This window comes from Nerophis ophidion, linkage group LG02, assembly GCF_033978795.1.
Source record: "Nerophis ophidion isolate RoL-2023_Sa linkage group LG02, RoL_Noph_v1.0, whole genome shotgun sequence".
Lineage (NCBI taxonomy): Eukaryota > Metazoa > Chordata > Actinopteri > Syngnathiformes > Syngnathidae > Nerophis > Nerophis ophidion.
This window is the reverse complement of record NC_084612.1, coordinates 34,123,419-34,146,556: the sequence shown is the minus strand read 5'-3', so window position 1 is coordinate 34,146,556 and position 23,138 is coordinate 34,123,419. Positions and strand designations below refer to the sequence as shown.

Genomic DNA, 23,138 nt, shown 5'->3' with positions numbered 1-23,138 from the left:
TCTTTTTGTATTATGTTCTGTTAGTGTTTGACTTCTTTAGTTCCTGGTTATACTTCCTTGTTTATTTTTTCACCATAGTTACGTATTAGTTTCACCTGCCGCTTGTTTCAGACGCACACCTGTTTTCTGATAGTTGTCTTTATTTTTTATTTTGGTCCGCCTTTTCCGTCCATTCAGCCTGGCTTCGTAGTTTGTGTTTCACACGAGTAACGACTTTTGTTCCCCAGTTTTGGACTTGCTAGCTTCCGCGGTAGGCCTTGTTATTCCTCTAGCTCCCATGCTAGCTCTTTTGTTTTGTCTTTTGTGCTATGAGCAAGTTTTTCTTTTTCATAGCCTGTTTTATTTTTAAATAAATAATTTACTCTTACCTTCATGCTGTGTCCGAGCCCGACTGCATCCTTGAGAGAACGACTCCGCATCACCATGCGCCCCACGCGTTACACAAACAAGGCAACAGAGCTGTCCTTATACAGAACATTTTACGGGAACACTCTATTAATCCAACTGTAATTATTGTACACATATTCCCTTAAACATTACCCTCTCTCACACATGATTAATTAAAAAAAATCATATTCAGTATAAATCATACTGTATACGGTATGTAATTTTTAGGCCAAAATGATTCATACCATGGTCACATTTTGAGTGATCTTTTATTCTTTCATTTTTCTTTAGCCAGAAATCAGAAAAACTTATGGAATTTGGATGATTTGAAATGTCTCAATTTTCACAAAAAATGGCAAACACGTTTCCAATGCATCCATTTTTTTTTTATGTATGGTTGTAAATCCTGCCTGAAAGGAATTGTGCAAAAAGAAGGACTAATATAAACCATTTCCAAAATGAAAAAAAAAAAAAAGATGAAAATATTGAATATTATTTATTAAAATCACTCGCACCATTCTTTTCTCTTCATCCAGGAATGAAACAACCACAAATGTACTTCAAAACAGTACTTAGTCAGCTTATGCATAATGCAGGTGCTAAAATACAAAATGCACAATGCAATGAGATCCTGTATTATCGTTATGTATTACTCTTATAATATTCTGGCTTATACAGTAGGGTACAACTACAGTGCATCATAAAATATGGGCTAGGATTTAATAAGATATGAAAAGTACTTCAATTATATTCAATTGATTTGATGCGCTGTTTGTTCTAAACTACAAAACAAGAAATACAGAAACAAATAAAGAGATGTTATACTATTATACAGAATTACATTGTTTAATTTATTGATGCAAAATATTAATCACTGCAGTATACGACTCCAGTATGTGATGTGAAAGTGGTGTTACAAGCATTATGTAAAAAAATATACCATATACATAAACCTGTGCTTGTATACTTCTGCCTGACAGTGATGCAGCTCTTAAAGGTCCCTCCTCGAGGCGGTAGAGATAAACATGGGGAGTCTGGGAGGTAACCATGCAGCATCAACACAGCTATGTTCCATCCTCTCTAATCACATGATCAGGGTGTCTGCGTCACGCAACAGAGGGAGGGGCTAAAAGCAGCATGCGGCTCACCGCCATTTTGTATGGCTACCTGGCTGATTTTCTGTGTAAGTACACTTCTCATTTGTTTACCTGCATTCAGCTAAGCAAGGCTTGCAACAAGTTTTTTTTTTTTTTTACGCAACATTGCTAAAAAGGAGTGGCACAAAACATCGGGCCTGAGCTTGCTCGGGATTTTATGTCCTGTATTTCCATCCGTCTGGCTGACGGAGTCCTCTCCTCCCTGCCGGCCGCCATGTGAGAGCCTCATATGGTGCAGTCAAATTGCTGTCTGCCTGAACATGCCTCTGCCGGTCCAGATTTCATCAGAGGGATTAAAGAATGGGATCGGGGGTGGGTGAAAAAAAACAAAAAAAACAACAACCTCAAAATAAAATGTTGATATCGCGGCTGTTGCAAGCCCTCGCCATGCATCCGCCACATCCCTCCATTACATGCAAACATGCAATGACAGCGAGCAAAATGGAGCTGCAGTCATCCTGTGCGATGTCAAAGGAAAGGAAAATTGCACTCTCTCCAAATATGTGCTAGTTAAAAAAAAAGGAGATTCAAAAATGTATCTTTTTTTTTTTTTATTCCTAACAAACTAAGGACAAAATGTGTCGCAGCAGGCAGAAAGGAGAGGTGCAAATGTGTGTGTGGCGTTATGGTTTGTTCGAGTCCGAGGTTTTGGTAGCAAATGAGTGAAAAGATTGCAGGATATTAAGGAGTAATGGAAGTCACAGCAGGCCCCAGTGACACATTCCCATATGCTTTCATCATCATGACACTGATCAAGGCACCAAGAAAGGTCTATTACTTGCTTTCATAGTGCTGATATTACATAGAGAAAGTCACCCTGAAAGACACACAGTGGAGAGTCTTATTTCTTCTTCCTCTCAGAATACAGCAGAATGTCAATTCTCATAGTAGACAATATTATTCTCATTTAATACTGTTTTAATAATAAAGCTAAATCAACATATTAGGACGGATAGCAAAGGGTGTAATACATCAGCATGTATATCAGTTGTGTGTCAGTGCATGAGGATGCGGTTTTTGTAGTGATCCTACCAAATTGAAATAAATAAGTCGATATTCGGTGCTTTATTCTGGGATTTGCCAGACACATGCGGGGTCTGGCCCTGCATTTGAGACAACAAAAGGATGTCTTGACATCTTGCCCAGCCAGCAGATAATATTTGCTGCTCAGAGACTGGCTTTCTTTTGTTCCAGGTTTTTATAAACCCAAGACACTCGAAATTTAAACTCAGTTCAAAAAATATTATTTGCCACAGGGCAAGGTAAATCTCTTGGCGGGGCCTTTCAAAGGCTTGCCCTGGGTTTGTTTACAATTGATCTTATTTAAAAGTGGATTTTTTTGTTTTACTTTTCAAAGACATACTTTCTGCCATGATCTCCAGGTTCAAAGGGAACAACAAGAGGTTATTTTCACTTCAAGCAAGACATAACAAGTTATATAATGAGCAGAAAACAAAATGTAGTATATATTAATTTTGTCATCTGCTTGGATTTGCAAAATTAAAAACACATGCATGATAACGTCTGCCACCGGAGCAAACAGCTTATGGAAAAACTCCCCTGGTGAGCAAGCAAACACATTCAGCTACCAATTTTTTATTTATTTACCTACTTAAACAACAGAAGGTACACCTGCACAGATAATAAGTTTCAATAAAAGACAATAATGCTGAGTCCAAGAATTCATTTAACAATGTGCTGACAATATGTTCATGTTTAGCCCCTATTTGATGACATGTTGTTCATTTAACAGTTGTTTTGACACCGTAAAAATTACCAGGGTTTCACAGTGCTTAGCAGTATTTTTCACAGTAAAATAATGTAATCAAAATGTACTGTTACATTACAAAGATGACTGTAAACATTACCTTATCCTTATATTTCAGAGTAAATAAATGTTATTCCACAGTAAAATAGTGTAATCAAAGTCTTAACAAATTACTGTAAATTTAAACTGATTTGTCTCTTATGGTGTTTTATAAACTACGTTGTACACTCTTGTACGGTATTTGGCGATACACTGTTAAACCGAGAGGGTAATTCACTATAAAATTACAACTGTGAAGTTACCGCATTTAGTTGTACCTTTTTTGTAATCAAGTGTAAAATCCCAGCTCCGCGGTTATATAAATTGCTGTACAGATACAATTATGATATTATAAGCCAATCATTTATTGTGAATTAACAATGACAATATTTACAGTGGATTTTTTTTTTGTTATTTTTCAATAAAATAAGTGCATGTTCAATGAAAAAATAAGAACATGTAACCATCGGGACAAAGATCAATCTTAATATTCCATGCCAAACACATCCACTTGGATGTGAAACAATTGTTTGCTAAGCATCTAACAAACCAACTGTGATGGAGACAGACCTACTCTGGCGGAGGTAAACAGCGGTTTTTTTCGGGAAACTTCTTAATGTGCAAGGAGCCCACTTTTGAGACACTCCTTTAAGACCAGGAGGCTCTCTGAGCTTCCAGAGGAGGTCACAGGTCAGGGAGCTCCTTTTACACGCGCTGCTCTTATGGGAGTCAAGGTGAACAAGACAACAACACAAGGTCTGGAGATCCCGACACCTCAGGAAAGCTCACCTACATTGTAAATCTTTACCTGGATTTCACAGTATTCAACAATATTTATTCACAGTAAAATGCTGTAATTCAAAATACAACTCACTGTAAAGAGTCACACTAATTAACTATTATTTCACAGTGTGTATGTTACTCTGAAAGTATTGCAATTATTAACCAGAGATGAACTGTAAAAAGTCAGTGTTCAAAAAACAAGAAAGAAGGACAAAAATGAGTGGTATTTTATTTGAACTAAGCAAAATTATCTGCCAATAGAACAAGAAAATGTGGCTTGTCAAAACTCTCCAAAATAAGATAACCTCAATGAACACAAAAATACCTTAAAATAAGTATACTCTCACTAATAACAAGTGCACTTTATTTAGTAGACTTTTTTTTTTGGACCATTTTGCTCAATATGTTGAAAAATATTGTTGAATGAAGTAAATGTTAGTGCCATTATCTTTTTTCAAGCTTGAAATGAGAAATTATTACTTTAAAAAAGTAGTTTTATACTTGTGAGTCTTGATGCCACAGCTTTGCAACAGTTGATATTCTAGTTTCAAGCATGTTTTACTCAATATAGGTCATAAAATCTCAGCAACAAGCTCATTTAGGACCAAAACTCTTAAAACAAGTAACGCACTCTAACATAAAATCTGCTTCGTGAGAAGAATGATCTTATCAGACAGAAAATGAGCAAATATCACCCTTATTTAAGATATTTAATCTTACCTAAATTTCAGTTTGTGCTGTTAATAGTGGTTTAGGTTTGAACAAACAGGGATTTCACATTAACTTGTATTTTTTTATTGTAGGTTTTATGGGGTTTTTTTCTCAGTTAAAAAAAATTAAAAAGTGAATTAGTGCATGGTATAAAACTGCAAGGTGTGTCGTGTGAGTGTGATTTTATTCTGAAAGTGAGCAAAAAAAAAGGCAAGTGTCGCAAGAAGGGCTGTGGCCACCGTTGCTGCATTGTAAGCCATCTTGCTTAAGCTTGGGTGAGAGGCTCCCCAGGCACACCTTCCTATCCCCACAAACTTATTTTCAAGGCTCTGCAGGTTAACATGTGCAGCTTGACGATCTGATCAATAGTTGTAAACGCTTTTATCGCTCCAAAGAGACAACTGCAGTTGCACCTTGCAGGTAAAGTCCAGTTATTTTACAAGGGATGCTGATTTTTTTTTTTTTTTTTTTTTTTTTACATCGGACCATGTTATTTTTGGAGCACCAGCACCGAGTAGAGCATGATATGCTGCAAGAGGACGCGATGGAGCCGACTAGACAGGCTGCAGGGAAGTATCAGACGGCCTTTGTGGACCTCTTTTGTTCTTATGTGATAAGAGGTGAAGTCAGTCCAATCGCGGGCATCCCTAAAATGCCCCCCGAATGCTGCCCAGCTCCTGAGTGGGAGTGTGTAATCGGGCCTGGCAGAGTTCTGGCTAATGGGGGGGGGGACACCTTTGAGATGTATTCATGTGCGTGGCGTGGCGCCTGGACCCTGGGTGACACTCCTTCATTCCCGCAGCCTCAGGCCAGGATTAAGAGACCGGGCAGCCGGGCAAAGCCGGCCGTAATGCAACATCATTTTCATATTAAGCTCATCTCTTCTCTGTGGGCCTGACAGAGGACAGGCCTCCTCTTTTTTGCTGCTCAAATTATCCTCAATTACTGGGGAAAGGCCAGGCCAGGGGACGTCACCTGACCTTCACCATCTGTTAGGTTCAGAGCTGCAGTGCTCGGCCAGCCCGCCTGTCTTTCCGCACCCCCACCCCCCAATACCCGACCTTTGCGCCCGAGCCCGCTCCTACACTCGACGCCTCTGCACCCCAGCACTCCCCCAACTCACCCTTCCGTCCCATGATAGGCCAGCCCTCTCTGGACACAGCCGGGAAGTGCATGTGCACACTGCGCATTAAGGGGGAAAAGGTAATGTCATGCTCCTCCAACAAAATGTGAATATTCAAAAGTAAACTCTCACACACACACGCACACACACACACACACACACACACACACACACACACACGCACACACACATACACACACAGAGCATCAACTAAAGTGCTGCTTTTTGACATTCAAATTAAAAGATGAGGATTTGTTCATTTAGGGTTGTTCTCACTTGTTATGGTTTCAATTATCAGTTCATGTATATATATATATATACATATATATATATATATATATATATATATATATATATATATATACATATATACATATATATATATATATACATATATATATATATATATATATATATATATATATATATATATATATATATATATATATATATGGATTCATGCATAAATCTGTTGATGTTTTATTTATTTTACCTCCACCAGGGTTATGTTTCCATAGTATTTGTCAGCTATACTGCAGTAGTTGACGTGGAGCATGGAAGGCATTTTTGTATTTTTAATGAATATTTTTACAATAACCATTTTTTGTATTTCATTTTAATTTTTTGATTCAGGTAAATCAATGTTTAGGTTTTTCTCCAACAAAAGCAATCCCCTATGTCAGTGGTTCTCAAATGGGGGCACGCGTACCCCTTGGGGTACTTGAAGGTATCCCAAGAGGTACGTGAGATTTTTTTTTAAATATTCTAAAAATAGCAACAATTCAAAAATCCTTTATAAATATATTTTTTGAATAATACTTCAACCAAATATGAATGTAAGTTCATAAACTGTGAAAAGAAATGCAACAACGCAATATTCAGTGTTGACAGCTAGATTTTTTGTGGACTTGTTCCATAAATATTGATGTTAAAGATTTCTTTTTTGTGAAGAAATGTTTAGAATTAAGTTCATGAATCCAGATGGATCTCTATTAGAAATCCCCAAAGAGGCCACTTTAAGTTGATGATTACTTCTATGTGTAGAAATCTTTATTTATAATTGAATCAGTTTTTAGTTATTTTTATATCTTTTTTTCCAAATAGTTAAAAAAAGACCACTACAAATGAGCAATATTTTGCACTGTTATACAATTTAATAAATCAGAAACTGATGACATAGTGCTGTATTTTACTTCTTTATTTCTTTTTTTTCAACCAAAAATGCTTTGCTCAGATTAGGGGGTACTTAAATCAAAAAAATGTTCGGAGGGGGTACATCACTGAAAAAAGGTTGAGAACCACTTCTCTCTGTGTTAAACTTGTTTTCATTAAGGGCCGCATCGCAGTCATGGTTGGCCTCAGAGGGCTGCTTGTAACAGTGGATAATTTAATATACATTTGTGAGGTTTTCCTCATGATATCATTACACAAGTGCTTATCCATTTGATTATTATAATTTTTTTAGAGCTGTATAATTATTAATTACTCCATCCACCCATCCATTTTCTGCCGCTGATTCCCTTTTGGGGTCGCGGGGGATGCTGGCGCCTATTTTGATATTTGGATTAATCATGATTAATCACAGGTGATTATTAGCTTGCATAATTTAAATAAACTTAAGAAAAGACCCCAGTATTTGTACACAAATGCAATTGTATTTTCAAGTGTCATCCAGGAACGTTTTTAGTTTTTTTTTTCTTAAATGCATGTATTTTTTTAACAAAACTTGGTAACAGCTTAATCTAAAGTTCTTTCAGGCTTTATTTTAGAATTAAATTTGACAGCGAGCACACCAATTTTGTACTGATGAATGCATTGATCTGAGCACTGACCGTAAAGCAGTGAAGGTAAAAGCTGGTACGGTCAAAATAAATTGCCTGATTGAAATAAGTGTGCATATGATTAATGAGATCATTTTTGTCGTTAATCACATGAGTTAACTCGTTATCTTTGACAGCCCTGATTTTTTTCCTATGTACATTTTGAAAAAAATCTGTTAAATGGCCATAATTCTACAGTAAAACATACAGGTTATTTTTACAGTGTAGTACTGTAAATGGAAAAACAATACCACTGTTTTTATTTTATTTTTTACATAACATCTACGGTTGTTGTTTGTACGGTGTGTTACAGTAAAGACTGCACTAAAGTTTATCTTTACAGTGAAATTCGGGCGACTGAGTTGCCAGTTTTTGTTTTTACCATAAAATCTATTCTTATTTTCACAATGTACAATTTGATGGATACCTTGCTTTGAAGTCATAAGTCAAGTAGATTGTTAAGTATTTATATTAATTTGAACATAAAACATGTTTGAGCTGGATGCCAATTTGTTGCATAATTGGATAATATTAGATTTGAAAAGATATGCAACTGCTACATGTATTTTTTTTTCTGTCAAACAGAAAGAAAACATATTTTTTTAGTAAGAAAAGATAAAGTGCTTTATTGTCGCATTTTATTTTCAAGCCGTTTAAAATGAAGTGGCAGGCCAAATCTGGCCGCCCCGATTGTATGTTTAACACCTTTGTATTAAAACCTCACTGAAATACTGTGTTTTAGTCGCTGCATACCTGTGTGGCCAAACCTGTCTTTAATTAAATATTCATCTATATTTGAAACTGTGCTAGTGAAATATTCAGGAGCTCTTATTTCTGCGATGGCAAACACTCCTCTTAATAATGCAGACCCTGTTTTTCTGTTTGCTTCCAAGCCTGTGTGTTTTAGCAGCTCCACTGTGTCCATTTGGGTTTTGCAGCCTGTCTGCCCACTCAGAGGGCCCCCCAATGGCAGGTCATCTGGCTTTGAAAATAACTTTTAATAAGGCTGTTGAATAATAGATGGGTTGTTGGCTAAAATCAAGCGGGGAGGCGCGCGGCTAAGGACAGCAGGTTGCAGAGACAGACAACAAGCAGAACTCAGACGCTTCCCTCTCCATCATCATCAGCATCAGCAGCAGCTTTCAGCCTCCTCGCTCACATCCTTGCCAGACTCCCTGAGGTCAGGAGGTCGTGGACTTGACCTGTTGGTCCCTATGGTGAGCGCTCACTTGATTTGAGGCAGAATTTGGGATTTATTCGGGAGGAGGCCCCTATCTCAAACGGCTTTATGCCTCATTATCCACGACTCCTTTCTGGGGTGGTCTGCACTAAAATCATCAGCAGAGTCAGATATTCTGCATGGAGATATGTTTCCTTCACACAATGTTTGATGCCTATCAATTATGAATACAATAATGCCACGTTTTTATTCAGAACAGACAAAATAATTGATACGCATGTGAGAGCCTATTTGTTAATCTGAATGTTTTTTCTTTGAGAAATATAATGGGCCATGTTGGTATTTGTGCATCATTTTAGCACAGGTGTGTATAAAGTGTGGCCCCGGGGGCTATTTGCGGCCCGCAACTATGTTTTAATTGGCTGCGACACATTATAAAGACTAGTTATGGATGGATTAAGAAATTACACAAAAAATACAAAAAAAAAAATCTCTCCAAAATGGAACCTGAAAACCAATATGGCCAACGACCTGTGCATCTTATGGTCTTCGATTAATTCTATTTGTCTTATTTACAGATTTCTTGCAAGATACGGTAGGTTTTTAATTGCGCTTAAACCCTCATCCCAACGGGATTTTTTTTTTAAATTGTCAACAACGTTTATCGAAATCCTCAAGTTTTTGAAGGGCAAAAAAACATTTTAGGTTTATATTATGTTCTTCTTTTTTTGGTAATTTTTCTCAATACATTTAATCCTATACAAAAAAGGTCAAATATTTATTGTTTTTAAAATGTATGCAGAAAAAAAGTTCAAATAACTAATACATTTATAAATCCAAAATGTTTTTTATGCTCTTTGAAAAATGAAGAAAGTATCTGTCCTGTCTGGGTGATAGTGGAATAATTGCCAGTGTACCCGTGAAAGGACTGGACATTGACATTTTTAAAATGAACATGAAATGAACGCTCTTAAGGGAAAATCATGTGGAATAACAACGACAAAAAAATATCCAAAATAAAGCAAAAATGTACTAAAAAGACAAACAAGTAATGCCTTTGTCCCCTGAGGGTTAAAAAAAACGGGTTTAGTTGCTACGATAATTAGATAGATAGATAGATAGATAGATAGATAGATAGATAGATAGATAGATAGATAGATAGATAGATAGATAGATAGATAGATAGATAGATGGATAGATGGATAGATAGATAGTACTTTATTGATTGCTTCAGGAGAGTTCCTTCAGGAAAATTAAAATTCCAGAGTTGAGATAAATTTTAAAAAGTAAAAAGTAAATAATGGGGTTTTAAATGGAAACAAAAAAGAGAAATATTACAATATGAATAAAAATAAAAAGCAACAATGGGAATAAAAATACAGCAGTAAAATAAGAATATGACAAGAGAAACTTGGCAGTAGTGACCATGTTATGAAAAGTGTATTGCAGTGTTATTATTTTGCATCCATAATAATACGATATTAGTCAAATTAAATAATAATATTAAAAAAAAATGTTTCCCGACGGTTAAATTAAATAGTACACTAATTTGCAGTGTTACCTAGAGCACAAAGCTAATATGTTGATGTTTTAATCAGACAAGTTAGCATACAGGGCTTCACGGTGGCAGAGGGGTTAGTGCGTCTGCCTCACAATACGAAGTTCCTGCAGTCCTGGGTTCAAATCCAGGCTCGGGATCTTTCTGTGTGGAGTTTGCATGTTCTCCCCGTGAATGCGTGGGTTCCCTCCGGGTACTCCGGCTTCCTCCCACTTCCAAAGACATGCACCTGGGGATAGGTTGATTGGCAGCACCAAATTGGCCCTAGTGTGTGAATGTGGGTGTGAGTGTTGTCTGTCTGTCTGTGTTGGCCCTGCGATGAGGTGGCGACTTGTCCGGGGTGTGCTCCGCCTTTCGCCCGATTGTGGCTGAGATGGGCGCCAGCGCCCCCCGCGACCCCAAAAGGGAATAAGCGGTAGAAAATGGATGGATGGAAGTTAGCATACAATGAATAATTATATTGATTTTAGTATATTTCAGACTGGTGTATGGCTCTCACATCCTTCAGTTTCTTTGGACAACGTTTGGACAAAATATTTAAGACTCATTATATCGTGTTACTGTGCTAATTGCTTTTGATTACAATTACATAACATTAGTTTTATATAAACACATAGTAAATCATCAGTGCATTTTCTTTCGTTTTTCATTATCTCCTGTACTTTTGATTTTATCTGCAGCAAAAGGAAACTAGCATTTTAATTCCTAGAACACGAGTGTGTGGCCTGCAGCAGCTAAGCTTTTCAAATGCTTGTCACTTACAGCATAAAGTGGAATGAAAGCTCTCATATGCAAGCTAAAAAGACTGATCATCGCGATATGTGCTTCCATCTAAGTGGGTCCCTGTGGAGGACAATTTTGGAGAGATCTTCGCCTGATATGAAGCATGCCCTGCATGCATTAATATTACATTAGAAGAAAGGATCACACATGCGCAGCCGCCTTGCTATATAGGAGCTTTCTCATTAACATCTTCTTATTATGTTAGTATATCACGCTCATCAAAGTCCACCACGTGGACAAAACGAGAGGAATTGGATTGGTTTTCCGGTTTTATTTAATTTTTTTTTTTTTTTTTTATTGAAAAAGGCAGAAATTTCGAAAAGCATCACGGGGAATAAATGCGTATTTAGGTCACACATTCGCAACCGTGTAAGGGAAAGAAGACAAATGCCGCAGGAAAGGCGTCTCAAATGTGACATGCATGGCCAGTCAGGTGCGCGCACACACGTACACGCACAAACGCGCACGCGCATATGCGCACGTGCACGCACGCGCACACAAACACAGAATGCTGATATATCTAGCGAGAATGAAGCAGGTGCAAGCCCATGCATCACACAAACACACGCACGCACACACACGCACGCACGCACGCACACACTGTCCATCCTGCTTTTGTTCTGAAAATAAAAAAATAAAAAAATAAATAAATAAATGAAGTTTGCGCGTGCTCCTACACAAAAAGAAGCAGACAAAATCTCCACGCAGACTTCAGCGTCACAAAAGGAGCCGTGCGTAAGTGCGCGCTTGCACGTGCCAAAATGCCCCCCCTCATTTGAATATGAATTCACGGAAAGCTGCCGCCTTCCATGGACCATGTTGCACGCGTACACACGCACACACACACACACACACACACACACACACACACACACACTCACACAACAACAACGCAGGAGCTTGTTTTTCAATTAGTGCCACCCCCATGCCCCAGAGCTCCACCCCCTCCTTCAGCCCCTAATGGGGGCTAATTAGGCATCATTGCGGATTAATAGGCTGCGTTAATTGTCTTGCTGCGGAGGGGCAGCTGTGGAGGAATCTGGCAGGCGCCAGGATGGAGAGTGACGTGTTTATCCGTCTGTTTAACATTCATCTCGTCCTAATAGCACACTTGTTTGCATGAGCACAACAATTAGGCCATTACAGCAACAGGCAGCTCAGAATAAACAGCGGGACACCGTGTGCTAATGCACCTTTCCCCATTGCGCCATTCTGAAAAATAAATACAGAAATAATAATAATAACAATTACGTGTTTTTATAAAATATATATTAATATATTGAATCTATTAAAAAATATATTATCAGTTTTTGCTCAGAAAGCTAATATTCAGATTTCCCCTATCTGATATGTTTTTATAAAATACAATTATTGAAAAATGACGGATTAAATGTTTAAATAGATTAGCATGTTTTTAGGTTTTTATATATAGTGATACAATAAAATAATAATAATTAAATATCAATAATAGTTTTATAGATGCACAAATGCATTATTCAACTTGAAATTGTATTATATATTAGCATGATTTCATAATAATGTATCTCAATTATAAAGTATTAATTCTAATTATTAAATTCGTTATTGCTATTTGTATTATTATTATTAGCATTGTTTTTATTAAGCAGAAAATTTGATTCTATTTCAAGGGCCAAACCTGTCACCAGTTTTAGCGACATTTAATCCCGAGGCCCACACAGCCTAAGGTGATATGTGCAGCACAAATAGAAACATCGATGCAGGATGTACAGTAAGTCTATCTACTGTACGTAATGAAACCGTTTGATCAACAATCAATCAGCATTTGAGAGCGCACACGCGGACAGAATTACAACAAAGTCCGTGAACGCAACACAAACGCATCCTGACGAGAACTGGGCCTAAACGTGCACGCATAATGGCTCCCGAGAAATGACTATACATTCATTTTAATTATTTTTAAACGATCTGCTGCAGACCATTTATATGTTTAATATTTATATCAACAAAAATCGCAATGCGAACTGAAATTTTGAAACATTATAACAATAAAAGCTTATTTTGGTGTCTAATGTGTTGGTGTGAACGCAACATTATCCGTCATGTGCAGTGTGTGTCACAGCGGTCACATGGAGGCATAATGCTGCCCCCCCCCCCCCCCCCGTCCTATCCCCACCAGACCCGATAGCCCCCACCTAAAAAAAAAAAAAAACCCTGCTCAATGGAGTGAAGTTCAAGGTCTCTAAAGCCTGCAGTGACCGACAGAAGAAGCAGGGCAGAAACACAGAAGCGCCTTTTAAAAAAAAAAAAATTTAAGAAAATAAATTCATACTTTTCATTTTAAACACCCATTGCAAAATAACAATATTAACAATAACAAAACATATAAACATAAATTATAATTCTATATATGTACATGTTTGTGCACCAGCCATATGTATATATGTTAATTATTAATGATAAATATTAGTATAATAATTCGTTAACATAATGCATACGGTAATTTGAATTTATACGTTTTAAAAACAGTATATATATATATGTATATATATATATATATATATATATATATATATATATATATATATATATATATATATATATATAATTTAGGTAAAAGACACCAATAACGTGACAAAATGTTCATTATCAATATTTTCCAAAAATGTGATCGTGATTTCAGTTATTGTTATGACAGCCTTTCAAAAATAATTGCATGTTCGAGGTCATAATTAGTTTTATTCTGAGAAACAACACCAAGTGCATGCAAAAGGTGATCAATGTGCTTTGTTCATTAAGCATAATGATGTGTAAATTAACTTGATTATGTGCTCCTATATACCTTTAACCACATGAAAGTGATTATATCTAGAATGCAATATTTTATAATTAAAGTTAGTACCTTTATTGCATGTTCTTCAAATGGCAATCAGCAGGGGTTTTTAAATTTTGAATGACACCTGCAATATTATTAAATGTTATCTAATTTGGTTGTACTGCATTTTGAGCACTTTATGAATGTATGGTATTTAATAGCAGTGACTAATGCAAATTCAAGTAGGTAGATTAGTTTATGCAACAGACAAGTGGACGGATCATACAGAAATAAACATGATTAAACATGGATTTAATGCAAAAATAATGTATTGCAGGTTTTGGATTGAAAAATGATACATATGATAAATTAAACATTTGAACATGTGCACTGATGCTGAAAGGACAAAGAGACATGAGCTGAATGTGACTTTATTTCTGAATAGTGACTAAATAACAGGATATATGTAAAAAAAAAAAAAAAAGGGAGACGTGCAGGGGAAAGGCTGAGCTGAGGATGGAAGAGTGGGCTAGCATGCTTGGTGGTCCCAGGTGTGTCTAATGACATCAGAAGGGCAAGACATCCTGGATGTGTCTAAACCAGTGAGAGATCCAGTTTCCTAGAAGGTCTCTTCACGAGAGCCAGGTCAAGGCCAATAGCCTGCGCCTGACACATAATTGGTGATATTGATTATAGGTTATCATGTGCTGCAGGCCATTTGTAAGATAATGCTGCAGGGGTTAATTCGTCAACCATTAACCTCCTGCTTTGCTGGATATGAACATGTAAATTAAGTTTAGAACAACTTCTTAATGGGCCACTCAACCTCATCTAATAAAGGAAATGTATTTCAGTACATGTATAAGCAAATATAACACGGCACCTTGCATGATGACTGGACACAGTTAAAAGAAGAGGTTATTATTTGCTCCTTTGAAGTGCATTTGTGCAGCACCTGCTTGACGTAAATTCAAGTTCCGAAAAATCCCCCCCTCGCCAAAAATTTGAATGGAATTTCCAGGAAATTGCATTTTTCCTTTAAAAACATTTCAGACGGACTTGGGAGTCCTTTCGGCAAGCATGTCCTTCACATATTTATTTCTAAAATGGTGATTTGTACCCAATATCAAATAAAGTCAGACGTTTCCATGATCATTTGTTTAGTCTCTGGCTGGGTCAACATATCTCAAATCATTTCTAAAGTAGAATGCACAAATAATGAAAAGCACACAGCTTTGTAACTGTCTTCCAATCATCACTGGTGTTCACACATTTTGTTTTTTCCCCCCCACCACTTCTTTTCTCAGCAAGGAATCGCACATCAAATACATAACAAAATCACAGAAGAGAGAAACGCGGTAACCTTTGAGAGAGTCGATCAGAGGTGCCGAAGCACCTCGTACAGCCCAGAGCAGTAAAGACAACCCACTTGTACTTCAAAAACATGACATTTGCCACCTCAGAGCACAAAACATGTCTCTCTAAGTCTACACCTGTAAACCTGCAAACCCACACAATGTAGATCAAGAGCTTTCCTCGCACAAGCAAACACTATTAAAAGTTACCCAGTAGCCTGCTTGTGTTTGTGTGTGTGAGAGAGAGAGTGTGTCGGAGAGAGGTAGAGAGACAGAGCGAGAGAGAGCGAGAGAAGGTGGGGGGAGGGGGGGGGTGTGCTGGTCAGAGAATCAGTAAGTCAGCAAAAGAGAGTTGTTAAAAACCGAGAAGGTCCACATACCCGTTTGGAGCAGAGCAATGGCGAGGTCAGACGTCCACATGGGGCCTAATGGTAGAGTGCATTAATTATCCCCCCTGGAAAGAAGCTGGTTGTGGCGCCGTCTCTCCAGAGGTGGTACTCCTACTGTCCCACAGTCAAAGCGAAGCCAAGGATGGATGGAGGAGAGCGGATAGGAGAGAGGAGAAAAGAGAGGGAGTCAGCTCCAGCCAAGGCTGGGCCCACACCACCACTGGCCCAAGAGATTGATCGCACACACAGAGGCCTCTGCAGCGACAAGAAGGGGGAACTGTCAGCAGAGCAGCACGCTTTGCCTCGCCCGGGGGACACTGATAGTGAGACGCACCATGGCGTGCACACGCCCTCACATGTCAAGCTTGGAGGCGACTTAGCATTTGCGCTAACACAAAACGTGGGATGAAGGCGTGCCGTGTTTTGTTTTGTTTTTTGTTCACCCAGGCCGACCGAGGCCTCATTAGCATCTAGTGACGACCTGCCGCACATCTGTTCACTGTGTAAAGCGCGTTAGCTTGTTGGGATGCTGAAAATGGACAGGCAAATAAAAAAAAAAAAGGTCAAAAGTCTAGCAGGGAGAGGGGGAGAGGATGGTGATCACACACAAAGGACTATAATAGACATGCATATGAGCGGCAGCAATGTGGCCCCTCAACCTTTGGGGAGGACCGGGTGCAGGCTAATCTCATTAATGTTTTTTTTTTTTTTTTTTAAACACACAAAAACTAACTCAGCGAAAAATATAAAAATGACATTTCCAAATTAAATATTCAACATTGCCTATTTCAACATATCATATTTTAATGAAATATATGACTGCAGCCCTCCATTACGTTTATACGTTAAGTCAAATAAATATGAAACCAGGGAGATAGAGGCAGCAATGATGATGTTGAAAATCAATTTGCATTGCATTAAGCATATATAAAGGCCAGCGGTGGAGGTCTCTATAGCTTAGAGAAATCACATTTCCCAAATCACGCGTCCCCTTCAGCAATCATCTCCAGGCTGTCTCAGTCTGCAGAATGATCAGGATGGACGCTGCGCCCAGACCTCCAGTCCCCCACTAGACCCTTTGGCTGAACTTGACTCCCACGACTGCAGATGGGTAGGAGGGCCCTTCACCTCTGGTGAACCCTAGGCCTCGACACCCTCACCCCCACCCCGGTGTCCTCAATCGTCCGCTCATTGAATTCAGGTCGCATTCCCAGCAGCTATCATCACAGATACCGGATCAATACTGGGAATTATCACAGAAGGCTTCCTCAAAATGCAGTGTCAACACGCTGGCGTTGAACACGGAGCACGTGTGATTACTGGGGTGGAAAGAAGCCGTGGCTGAGTGGTGGAGTCTTAGATGAGGGAGAGCTCCTTTCTGAGTTTGAACGACCATGTTGCTATTAGAACTGAGAGAGGGAGAGAGACCCTTCCTTTCTGATCCTCTTCTTTCTCAGCCTCGTCCAGTTTTTGTCCAAACAATTACACACTACAATATTACCAAATACTTTGATAATAGATCGTCATCTTGATATTACATCATCTTACGTGTTAATGAAACCTCAATTTAGGGTTGGGTATGACAAATTTACTCACAAAATAATATTAGTGTCACACAAATATTCTGCAGGATGTTGAGTTACTGCAATTCCTCATTAAGTGGCATGAGTTGGTTTTTTTTTAACTTTGTTTTACTTTTTTTACTTAACTGCTATTAAAGTTAAAGTACCAATGATTGTCACACACACACTGGGTGTGGTGAAATGTGTCCTCTGCATTTGACTCATCCCCTTGTTCATCCTCCGGGAGGTGAGGGCAGCAGTGAGCAGCAACGGTGGCCGCGCCCGGGAATCATTTTAGTGATTTCACCCCCAATTCCAACCCTTGATGCTGAGTGCCAACCAGGGAGGTAATAGGTCCCATTTTTATAGTCTTTGGTTTGACTCACGACCTGCCAATCTCAGGGTGGACACTCTAACCACAAGACCACTGAGCAGGTCTATTAGGGGAGTGGCCTAGTGGTTAGAGTGTCCGCCCTGAGATCGCTAGGTCGTGAGTTCAAACCCCGGCCGAGTCATACCAAAGACTATAAAAATGTGACCCATTACCTCCCTGCTTGGTACTCAGCATTAAGGGTTGGAATTGGGGGTTGAATCATCGTAAAAATGATTCCCGGGCGCGGCACCGCTGCTGCCCACTGCTCCTCTCACCTCCCGGGGGTGATCAAGGGTGATGGGTCAGATTTAGAGAATAATTTCGCCACATCTAGTATGTGTGTGAAAATCATTGGTACTTAAGTACTTAACTTAAGAAACACAATTAAAATGTCAGAATTGGGGTGGACACAACTCACTTGCATACAGGAAGCATTGCTTGAAGGGATTGGATGGATGTTTTGAAGTAATGAATAGGGTACAAATGGTTCAATGCATTTTTTTGTATGAAATAACACAATAAACAGATTGAAATGATTTACTGTTACGTTATTTAGATTTTTCAAGATTGCATTGTGGTTGAGTTTAATGTTTTCCAAGTATGCCCTGGCTGGGAATCAAATTGTGTAACACAGCACTGATACTTAAGCCATTGCCCATCTCAACCATTTTCTGCCGCTTACCCCCTTTAGGGTCCCGGGGGGCGCTGGTGGCTGTCTCAGCTACAATCGGGCGGAAGGCGCGGTACACCCTGGACAAATCGCCACCTCATTGCAGGGCCAATACAGATAGACAGACAACATTCACACTCACATTCACACACTAGGGCCAATTTGGTGTTGCCAATCAACCTATCCCCAGGTGCATGTCTTTGGAAGTGGGAAGAAGCCCGAGTACCCGGAGGGAACCCACGCATTCACGGGGAGGACATGCAAACTCCACACAGAAAGATCCCGAGCCCGGGATTGAACCAAGGACTACTCAGGACCTTCGTATTGTGAGGCAGACAAACTAACCCCTTTTCCACCGTGAAACCTCTTAAGCCATTGCGCTACCAGAACACAAACACTTAACTTGCTGCTGAAAGTCAACAAGCTAAGTACCTTTGTATGGAGCACTAGACTCTTCTTGTTTGGATTTTATTATTTGTCCTACTTTCTCGTGATTCATTTTGCTGCGTGGAGCAAAATGACCGCTGATTGGTGATCTGCTGCTTTTCTGTCAATCGTTGTCACGTTGGCAAAAGGAATGCCACAGAAAGTCAATCAGTGAACTTGTGGACGATCTGTGGGCAGTCTGAAGTAGGTCTATTCAATTGGTGGCCCCTGGGCCTCACCCGGCCCACCAAAGCTTTTATTTTTGTATTAAAATTACTGACTTTATGACATTGTGACGGGCCTCCTTCCCTCGTCGTGTGGGTTTCGGTGACACTTGATACAAGACACATCGTAGCAGGTTTGACTCTGATTTATTATTTCAACAACCATGTCATCTTGCCTGTCTGTCGCGCTAATTGCTAGCGCGCCGGATTTTCCTGCTGGCTGCGGCACACCTTTCAGTGTCCGGTAGCTGCGTCTGTTGCGGGGGCTCATCTTGCTCTATGTCTCGCTCGTCGTACTCGTGGTCCTTCGTGTCGGGTTATTCCTCTCCTACTTCTGCCATGATCGTTCCTCCCTCGCCCTTTTTAAGCTGCAGCAGAAGATGCAGGGATTGAGCACAGGTGTGTTGTGTACGCGCCTGACTCTGATGGCTGTAGTGTCGCTCCAGACATATTTGTTTTTCGTGGTTGTGTTGTTATTTGTCTGAGTAACTAAGGCGATCAAAGATTGTTTATTACATGTAGTGCTAAATTTGATCAGAAGACCGCGATAACACCACATCTTAGGTTTAATTGTGTCGAGCCATTCAGTGTGTGCAATGTTTGCTGTAGATGTTTAATTTCTATATGCATAAACATCTGTAGTTTATTGTGTGAATAATCTAACACTAAACCATCTATTTCATTTATGTAAAATAGACAATGGACATTAATTATGTTAAATATAACAATGGGCGTCATACTTTTGCAATGTTTTTTTTTATTTTTTATTTATATTTTCAGATTTACAACCCTAAAATATAGAAAAAGTTTTAAGAAATAAATCTGAGGAAGGAAAAGAAAATCAAAATCAAAAAATCAATTCTCAAAAAAACTTCTGGTGCTTTTGTTTCTTCATGCTGTTAACTCGCTGCACACACGGAACGAGTAGCGAGGGCAAAATAATGAATTTATTGACAGTGCAGTGGGAAAGCCGATGTATTTACTTTGCAATTAAGTTAAAGCAATCTCAAAGGAATATAACCTGCGGAGGCACTTTCTGACAAAACATCCAAAATCTGAGCTCTTGAAACAGCGGCCCTCTTCATTATGTAGTTGAATAGCCCTGGTGTAAAGGGACGCGCGTCAGCCCGAGCAGCCTTTTGTCTGCCCGTGCTAGTGTTTGACTTGTCTCCATTCAATAGTATTAAATTGTTTGACGCTAAAACCTGGAGGGGACATGTTGTTGTCATCATCAGCCACCCCCTCCTAAATTATGTCCATGGTTAGATGGTTAGGGGGTGCAGCGGTACAAAATATTTTCTGTTTGGTATGTACTTCGTTATTAAAGCGAAACTGCACTTTTTGGCAACATTTTGCCCATCATTCACAATCCCTATATAAAAAGGAATACATAAGATTTTCTTTGTTTATGCATTTTGATTAGTAACATACGACAAGTATGAAGTGGCTAAAAATGCCGCTAATTGGAGCAGTCTAATCCGCCTATTAAGCCCTCTAAAATACATCCCAAAACTGCTAACAATACTCAATTTACATCTTGTGACTTTAATACTAACCAAACATTAGCACACTTGTTATTATAAGCACTAACGCACACAAACCACTTTTAGTGGGGTGGTGATCACAGAAAAAATAACTATCTTACGCCGCTACAATGTTGAAATATTGAGCCGGTGAGCCTCTGAGCTGGTGAAATTAAATTCTAGATTATAAATAATTCCTGCGATGAGGTGGAAACTTGTTCAGGGTGTACCCCGCCTTCCGCCCAAATGCAGCTGAGATGGACTCCAGCAACCCACCGTGACCCTGAACGGGACAAGCGGTAGAAGATAGATGGATGAATGATAAATTGTGTCTCTCAATAATAGGAGGTTGTTGCCATAAACCAAAAAGTTGGTCAACTTTGACATCCGGGAATGGCATGAAACATAAAAAAAACACTCATTTGCGGGCACATTTTTTTTTTGTTTAACCTCTGGGTGGACTATAATTAATTCTTTATCTCGGGAAGATATGCCCGTATCCCATCATCCGACATCCCAGTGAGAGCAGAAACTGTACAGTAAGTGACTGTTTTGAAAGTTCATAGTTTGTTTTTCTTGTTTATCAGTAAACAATAGTGTACATGCTGCTTAGTGTTTCACTAAAGCTGAATCTGATTAGCACACAGCTTTTAAGACTTGCAGACCATCTTCCTTATATCCAGGCCTAAAAGATAAGGGTCTGGTTCATCATTTGTCCCAAAGTAGTCTTTGTTGACTCTTGTGAAGTCTGTCATGTTGTTGTTGAATGGAAAAGGGAATGGTGAAATTAACGCGGTATGCTTAAAATTAGCAAAATATGTAAATGTTACACTTTATTATGAATAACTTTGTTAGTACATTATATATATACTTACATTGTGCAAAAAAAAATGTATGGAGATTTTTTAGAGCGCTTTATAGGCGTGATAGCACCACTCCCTGAGGGTCTATTGTTAGCTGACCTTTGCTGACGTTTATAAGTTAGAATGCACAATAAAGGAAACACATATGCGTGCTTTTGTCACATAAAGATCGAGAATAATAGGCAAAATTCCCCCCCACAAGTGCAGTTCACCTCAGTACAGTAAGGGAACAAAATTTCCAGACATAAAACTGCTTACTGTTTAAATTGCAATGATTTTTCTAATAAAACATACAAAATCCAAGCTCCTGGCAGCTAATTAAAAAAAAAAAAAAACAGAACAGAACCTTTGGGCACCTCTCATTTGTTTATGATTCGGGGGCAAAAACTTGTTAAAAATGGTAACTTTTAAAAAATCTAGAGCAACATCCATCTATCCATCCATCCATCTTCTTGCACTTATCCAAGGTCGGGTCGCGGGGGCAGCAGCCTAAGCAGGGAAGCCCAGACTTCCCTCTCCCCAACCACTTCGTCTAGCTCTTCCCGGGGGATCCCGAGGCGTTCCCAGGCCAGCCGGGAGACATAGTCTTCCCAACGTGTCCTGGGTCTTCCCCGTGGCCTCCTACCGGTTGGACGTGCCCTAAACACCTCCCTAGGGAGGCATTCGGGTGGCATCCTGACCAGATGCCCGAGCCACCTCATCTGGCTCCTCGATGTGGAGGAGCAGCGGCTTTACTATGAGTTTCTCCCGGATGGCAGAGCTTCTTACCCTATCCGGAGGAGGAAACTCATTTCGGCCGCTTGTACCCGTGATCTTATCCTTTCGGTCATGACCTAAAGCTATTGACCATAGGTGAGGATGGGAACGCAGATTGACCGGTAAATTGAGAGCTTTGCCTTCCGACTCAGCTCCTTCTTCACCACAACGGATCGGTACAGCGTTCACATTACTGAAGACGCCGCACCGATCCGCCTGTCGATCTCACGATCCACTCTTCCATCACTCGTGAACAAGACTACTAGGTACTTGAACTCCTCCACTTGGGGCAGGGTCTCCACCCAACCCGGACATAGCACTCCACCCTTTTCCGGGCGAGAACCATATACTCGGACTTGCAGGTGCTGATTCTCATTCCAGTCGCTTCACACTCGACTGCAAACCGATCCAGTGAGAGCTGAAGATCCCGGCCAGATGAAGCCATCAGGACCACATCATCTGCAAAAAGCAGAGACCTAATCCCGTGGCCACGAAACCGGAACCCCTCAACGGCTTGACTGCGCCTAGAAATTCTGTCCATAAAAGTTATGAACAGAATTGGTGACAAAGGACAGCCTTAGCGGAGTCCAACCCTCACTGGAAATGTGTCCGACTTACTGCCGGCAATGCGGACCAAGCTCTGACACTGATCGTACAGGGAGCGGACCGCCACAATAAGACAGTCCGATACCCCATACTCTCTGAGCACTTCCCACAGGACTTCCCGAGCAACATATAATTGATAAATTGATCGATGAAGAAGTGCAGATTCTGCACCACACCTGTTTGACTTATGGACCTATAGACCATACAGCCAACAGAAAGAACAGATGAATTGAGGGATTTATTCATAAATTATTAAGATTAAAATCTCACTCACATTACCTATCTTTT

General features: G+C 39.5%; 1 long non-coding RNA gene across 1 annotated transcript in view; it reads right to left on the bottom strand.

Moving 5' to 3' along the window:
• LOC133569976 (uncharacterized) overlaps positions 1–15,938 on the bottom strand; it is a 235,976-nt gene extending 220,038 nt beyond the window's left edge. The window contains exon 1 of the long non-coding RNA XR_009810004.1: positions 15,839–15,938. This is a non-coding gene — a long non-coding RNA (uncharacterized LOC133569976). The remainder of the gene's footprint in view (positions 1–15,838) is intronic.
• Positions 15,939–23,138: the final 7,200 nt, after the last annotated feature.